The following is a 7491-nucleotide window of genomic DNA, read 5'->3' as shown; positions in this document are numbered from 1 at the left end:
TTCTATTGTTCTTGTGTCTCCAGGGACTGAGCCTAAGAAACAGTGAGTACTTTGGGGCAGCAAATCTCAAGTTTCTGAGAATAGTGTGAAAAGTTGTTTTTAAGAATAGTTTCTCTAACAGTGAAGAGGAACAATTGTGGTAGAGGATGACAGAGGTTTGTTTTTTTTTTTTTTTTTTTTTTTCATCTCCCAACATGGAGAATGTCTCTGTTTCACCACCTCAGGGCACAGGACAGAGATCCATCCCTCGCCTCGGGATATAGTGACTGTGTTTGTTCCAGCACAGGACTGTGCTCTGTGAGGAAGAAAAGAGAACAAAGCGCAGGGCATAGAAATGCCTGATCTGCCCTTTGTAAGAAAAAGGTATGAGACTGTGAAAGCAGAAGGCTGTCAAACCTATCAGTAGCTTACCTGCTATGTGGGAGCTCAGGTAGTTGATGGCATCTCTGCATGACCTTTTGCAAACAGGTACCTGAAAGCTATGACTGCTCAGCGCCAGCTGGAGGCTGGGAGGTTGCTGTCAGACCCATCCAACTGTCTGTTACTTCCAGTATTTCCAGAAGTTTCAGGACCCACCCTGCTTTCTCCAGACTGGTACCAGTTGCACCGAACTGACTTGTCAGACATTCTGGGCTGGGTACTCAGCTGATGTACTTGAGAGTGAAATAGCCAAAAAGTGAATCACGTCTGTCTGTAATGAAAAATTAAAGCTAAAATAGTCTTTTTCTGAAGGTCTTAATCAACAAGAGATGTCCCCAGGCACAAGGCAACTAAATAAATACCTTTAGAAATGGTATACTTCCCCCCAGTTCAGAAGGTCAATCAGATTCAGAGCCTATAAATGCTGTAGGGTTTTGGTGGTTGGTTTCAGTGAAGGGAGAGAGAGAGAGATCCTTGATTTCTGTTTTCTTTCTGCTGCAAATTTGGAGAAGCAGAAACCCATCAGGAGCACTGATAGCTTCTGCATGGAAATTCTCCAGCAGCTTTACTGCTGGTACTAAGTAAATTATTTCAAATCTTGACATCATCCTATAAAATAGTCACGTGTAGGTAGGTATTTTACAAAAGCAAGTTTCCTCCACTTTTATCCTGGATCAGTTCTCCTCTGGTTATGCTGTTCATCCTCTTGCAATGGCAGGGCAATTTCCTTCAGCTTTGTGTCCTCTTCTTTCATTGGTATCAGCCACCAGATCTACATTTCCCTCCATCAGCTCTTTCCTACAGGAAAAATTCTCTAATGTAAGGTGTTTGCCAATAATCATCTTCAGCTTTTCTTCATACACCAGAATGATTTATTATAGTTATTTCAACTGTCCCTACCCTTTGGCTCTCAAATTATTCTCTTTACTGTTTACTATTATTATTTATATTATTGTAACTTCTAGTTGCAGACCAGAACAAGAACGTGTTTTGCATTCTGTGCTGCCCAGATTCCTGCGTGGGTTGTCTCTTTGTTATTTCACTGAAGGACAATGTGTGTATAAGCTGCAATTTTCCAATGTAGCACAGCTGTAGTTACCTGTGTAGATACACAACTGAATTCACAGGCATATTCAGTACTTCTTCACTTAGGCACTTCATAATATGAGCTCAAAGTGTCTGATGTGGGGCATGTGAACTGTGGGGGCTCAAATTCCTTCACATTCTATCTTACAAGACATTCATTGAAACACTTCCCCCAGGATTTCTTCTATCTGACCTTTTTTTTCTAACCTTTCCCACATCACAGTAAGGTGCCCTGGGTTGTTTCTTGTGAAGAGAGGAGGGCAGCTCAGCCAGGCACCCATTTGTAACCAAACCAGCTCCTTGGACGAGCTCGGACTTGTCTCTCCTGAGACAGTAGTTGCTAGAGGCTTCATGGTCATGTAAATGCACTCGCACCATGTTATGCTGTGCCTCAAAGTCAATTCACAGCCTTGCAAAAGCCAGCAGAAAAAAAATAATAATAAAAATCTGTTGCCTTCATTTGGCCATAGACCAAACCCTAACTGGCATTTAAACTTGTCAGCACACAGCTGAAAAACTGTTTAGCTTATGAGGGAGGCACAGCACTATCAGATGCCATTTGCCACTTGAAAATATAAAGAGCGCCCTTTCTTTGAAATGTAATCTGAACATAATATGACTCCAACACTAATGTCTATTATTTAGTACTTTCTTTTAAGTTAAATTTTAACCGGCAATTTTTTAAAACTATGTAGTTTTAATCTCAAAGAAAGTTTAAAGCAATTTTTTATTAGTGCATAACTCTAAAATACCACTTTGGAATGAAGAATTATCTCTCAAGCACTTACTAGATAGGCTTTACTTTACTGTTAGTTAATCTGACAGTGTTTTATTAATAATCAGCCCTTTTTGTATTGCTATTATGCATTTTTTCTATTAACACAGTTTATATCTCTAGCATCACCATTATAAAGAAGACTATGAAATATCTCCCAGATATGCTGTGTAGGAACAAAGTAGATAAATATTACTTACAAATCACAGGCACTATTTTTTTTCATTGAATTTTCTTGCTGTTAATAAACAATGAAACATTTAATACCAATTTTAAGAAATATTTTTATAGCTAAGAATCAGATTATTGTGCACTCTACATCCATCGTAAGGAAAGAGGAAAAGAATAGGTACTCTTGTTTTATGATTTTTGCATCTTTACTTCTGATTCATTGATTGAAACCAGCCCACCGCTCACTGTCTGTGCTTGCCTTCATTCAAGTACAATTGTATAGTAGGGATAGAACAGACAGAAACTCGAATCCAGACTTCTTCCTCTGTTTTGGGTGATTTATCCCTCGATATAGTGCAGCTTTCAATCTTACTCCATTTAAACCCAATCTAGTAATTAGCAGTAAGTAACTTCATGATCTTGTTGAATCTAATAGGTTTATGCAGGAGATCTGTGTTAAGCCTGTTAGTTTTATAAAGCACAATTCAATTCACTTCTCTGGTGATTCACACCAACGTAAGTGAAAGAAAAGGCTACAGAAATCCAGCCTCAACATAGGAGCTTCCAGTTTTTCATTAACTCCTACTTCTGATTACCTTAGTACACTAGGATTATTTCATTGTCTTCAGTGTTTGCAATCACTCCCCTAGAGTATAATCTGCAACTGGAATTAATACTGTATGAATGCCTTCTCCCCAGTCATTAAGACTGATGGAGTAAAAATGTTGCCGATATTGATCTTTTCTGGCATTCTGTTGGGAAAGTTTTCGACTGCGCTTACCATACCACTGGTCTCTCATCCATTCTTTGTTGTCTTGCTTGTCTTCCATCCCTGTCAATACCTGCCATGCTTTGGAGAATCACTTGCAAGTCCAACTAACGTCTTGCAGTAACCCAAATAAATGGTCTGTCCTCGTGTTCATTTTCAGAAGGATCTTTCCCCAACCTCACACTGATTTGGAAATCCCTGCTGAGTAATCAAGCACTGCTTCACAAGCCTAAATGCCTGATGGGACATTATTTGCCTACAATCATGTATGAGGCCACAGGAGAGCTAAGGCTGGAGTAGCTTCCCTGCCCATCAGTAGGAAGAGAAATTGGGCAGACTCAGAGGTAATTGCCAGTCTCTCCCTTATTTCCACCTCTTAAGAGTATTACCACTTATGGGATCCAATTTTGATATCACAGTTTCAAATCAGAAGTGAACCAGCTATAACCTGTCCAGACAAAATAATTTCCCATTTTTCTTATATCATCCTAGTGACATGTTTTGGGTATTTTTTTTAGCAATACCAATAAACTGTCTCTATTTTGAGCCACAAGACTATTGCTCATGTAGGTGCTCTGTTGTGTACATAAAGGGTGAACTTTGTTATAAACATTTATTTAAAAAGATGATTCTGCAGCTGCTAAACTATTTCCCATTACTTTCAGTGGAAACCTTCCCATTGATTTCAATGGGTAAAGATTATTAAGATTGAATTCTTATCACATGAGACCCATGAAACTGTAAGCTTTCCAAATCAGGCATATGTGTAAAACCAGAATCTGCATCTTGGGAGAAAGAAGTGAGTTCAGCTGGGCATTTTAATGCCAAGACAGATAAGTGAAATTATAAATGGTTCAAGCCAACGCTTCATTAAACTGGTGCAGAGATTTATGGACCCTCAAGAGCACAAGGCTTTTCCACCTTTGCAAACATCAAAGAAAATCAGAGGAAAAGAAAAAAACAACAACAAAAAAAAACTTTTCAGTCTAATCCTTATGGCCAAGAGCCCTGCTGAGGAGTCTCGGCAAGCAGCAAGCATATCAACACAAATGGGAACTGGCTTCTGAAAGGAAGGTTTGATCCAGAGTGCTGGATGATCACTAGGAGGAGTGATCAGTAAAATGGAATTCCACTGTTTTCAATTTAAGTATCCGTTTTATCTGTTCCTTATCATCAGCTCTATTGACAAGGTCTTCATTGCTTCCTAATTGTTTGTCCCAGTTTTCTGTGCTTTTCTGTGAAGGGCTAGTTTGAAAAGAAGAGTTCAGTAGCTTGGCTGTGTTATTTGTAACTCAGCTGTCATTGATTTTATTCTTTTTCTAGTTTATTAAAATGCCTGCTTTATCTCTGTTACAACTCCCTCCATACACAGTCCAACATTTATTGCACTCTTAAAGCTCTTTCTTATTCAAAATTGTTGTTAATTTGTTCTGCTGTTTTCTTCTCTTTGCACCTCTTCTTTTCCTACAGGATTTAACCACTGCTATGACACTTCCCTGCCTTCTTCCCAGGTCTCCAGTGCTTATGACTCTGACTGTTTTTTGCTCTTCAGTACTTGAACACTTTGTCCAATCCTCATGCCTTACACATATACAGTTTCAGGGTATTTCTTCTTCCTTTACTATGGTGTCTTCACAATATCCACCTCAACAGGAGTTAAGACTCAGTCCTTTTCATCCTGATGAAGACATTTTTCCAAAACTACTTTATTTCCTCCCTCCCTCCAATACTGCCCCATGTTTCCTCTTACTATCCATACTCATATGCTTTCCAGAACATATCTCCCTTCCTGTGAAAAATGTACCTTAGCCTTCACAACACCTTTCTGTGATAAAAGCAAATAGATAGGAAAAACAGCGCTATGTTGGGTGAATCCATTGCTTACTAGAGCAAATTCGTAAGCTCTCTTCCTAAAGAAAAAAACACTGTCAGCCTATTTCATGTTCATTCAGCATGGATCGGACCAACATGGCCAGCTGTCCCTCAGAAGCCTTATGGGCACTTCATGATGTTTATCTCATATTTCTTACACTGAACTAATCTGTCTCTTCTTGCCTTTCAACCTGCAGGCTCTGAATGTTGAGCAGCAGCATTGCTTATAATCACCCCCCTTGGGATTCATACCAGCAAGACCTGGGGAGGAAAGCCCTCTCCTCCCTGTGCCAAGTGCAGCTCCATTGCAGAGAGGCTCTGCTACAGGTTTATGGAGCAGCGTTAGGCAACACAGGGGTGAAGAGGTCTGAGATGGGGTAAAATAGCAAAGGCACTGCAGGAGGAATTGCCCACTGCTCTGCCTTTGCCTTCTTCACCCTGAGAGCAACATCCAATTTAAGGCTTCAGTTCTCTACTCAAAACCATCTTAAACAAACTCCACCTACCCACTCCATACCCCCCTCCCAAAAAAAAAAAAAAAAAAAAAAAAAAAAAAAAAAAAAAAAAGCCCAGAAAGCTGCATGATGCAGTAAAATTTCAGCAGAAATCCCTATATAAGCCTTGCTACATCCTTGAGTTGAATCAATGATGCAACCTCCGGAGTACAGCGTGCAGTACTGTTTACCCCAGCTGAGAAAGGACACTGCAAAATTAGAGCTCATTAAAAGGATCTGAGGAAATTCCCACATGAAGAAAATGTGCAGTTCAGAACAGGGACAAAGGCAGAAGGAATATGAGAAAATTATGAGAAATGCCGAACAGGCTGGGAGCTCTGTTCCCCGTGTCTCATGACAGGAGAACAAAGAGTCAGTTGATGGAATATTAAGAAGCAGCAAATTCAAACCTGATAAAAGGAACTATTTCCATACAGGTTGTTTCACTGCCAAAGGGAACCTCTGAGGATAAGAATTTAACAAGACTGCCCAGGGACCGACCACTCACTTGGATGATGAGAACGCCCCGAATGAGAGAAGTTAGCGCTACAAACCCTTGGAAGAAGCATTGCACATCACGCACCAGGCCTTATAACAATTCTCTTAGAAAACAAAGTGCATTAGAGAATAAGTGGGAGGGAGAGGAAGATAGATTATCCTACATCTGTTTGTCATGCAGGGCTTATATCTTCTTTAGAAGCATCTGGCATTAGCCATAGTCATAGGCCCTACTCTGACTCTGGTTGACAATTGTGTTTTTGCCATTTCCTGGTGTCCCTTAATAGTTTCTCTTCCCTCCTCCACCTGGTTAAAGCTGATTAAAAATTAAGAAATGAATTTCACACAATAATTCAAAACTGTTTTCATCCTGAAAGGTTAAAAATAGACTCGTTTTTTCTTTTGTTTTCTTTTTTTTTTTTTTCTCAGAAACTTATGGTGAAATATTTTAATCAAAACATTTACTGCAAACACAGGTGCTAGTAAACAAAATATGTCAGTATACTTTCTGGAAATATTTACAATGCAAGAGGTTAGGGAGAGATCGAATATTTTAATAAAACACTTGCTTTTCATGAAAAGTAACCTGTTTTATTTTTTATTTCTTTCTTTCTTCCTTCTTTTTTTTTTTTTAGAAAAGTTTTTTTTTTTTTTTTTTTGCAAGACTTACAAATCCTGATCAACTCGATTCCCAAAGACAAGTTCAAATGGCCCTGCCAAGAATTAAAACAACCAGGAAGCAGCAGCAGCAGCATCCTGGAGCAGGAATGAAAAAGCGAGCAACACTTGACAGTCTGAAAGATGCATCACGGGTTGAGGAGCTGAGGACAGGTGAGGAAGCCAAGTCCAGGTCCCATTGCCAGCAAAATCAACAGAAAAGCCTTTCTTGACATGGGTGGGAGTAGGACACTCTGTCCTCTCCCCAGGGTGGCTGGAGGCTCTGCTGGGGTGAGCCCTCATCCCCCTGCTGTCACAGGGACTGCGGTGGCATAAAAAGCACCGGTGTGTTCTGAATTAAATTGATGAGATGGAGCCGCTGGCAGCAAATGCATCTCTCAGTCCCTAGCACTTTGAAACAAGCCACCCCTGCTGTTCCAGCCCAGCTCCGGAGGCAGGGGAGAAAGAAGCAGGCATTTGCAGAGCCTCTAATTAGGGAGGAACGGGGAGTGTGTCCCCACGGTCTGTGCAGCAGGCTGGGGTAGGTGCTCAGCCGGTCTGGCACAAGCCGAGTTGCTTACGGTTTCCTCTGTCTGCTGTTATCCGTGTCCCTTTGCTACATGTTAATTGAGCCTTTCTTTTTCCCTTTCTGGCTGAAACATCTGCTTTTAATGCTCACAAACAATAAACCCTTTCTTTTCTTCTCTGCTCATATGGGATGTAAATCCACGCAGAAGAGGAAATGGGGG

General features: G+C 40.4%; 1 long non-coding RNA gene across 1 annotated transcript; it reads left to right on the top strand.

The window, feature by feature from the left end:
* The first annotated feature begins 1777 nt into the window (after positions 1-1777).
* On the top strand, positions 1778-7491 carry LOC311421889. The gene is made up of 3 exons (XR_014685099.1): positions 1778-2630; positions 3382-3565; positions 6721-7491. It is a non-coding gene; the product is annotated as an uncharacterized lncRNA (long non-coding RNA).

The sequence above is a fragment of the Aythya ferina genome (genome assembly GCF_964211825.1).
Source record: "Aythya ferina genome assembly, chromosome: 20".
Taxonomy (NCBI): Eukaryota; Metazoa; Chordata; class Aves; order Anseriformes; family Anatidae; genus Aythya; species Aythya ferina.
Note: the sequence above shows the minus strand (reverse complement) of the source record. Positions and strands in the feature narration are given on the sequence as shown.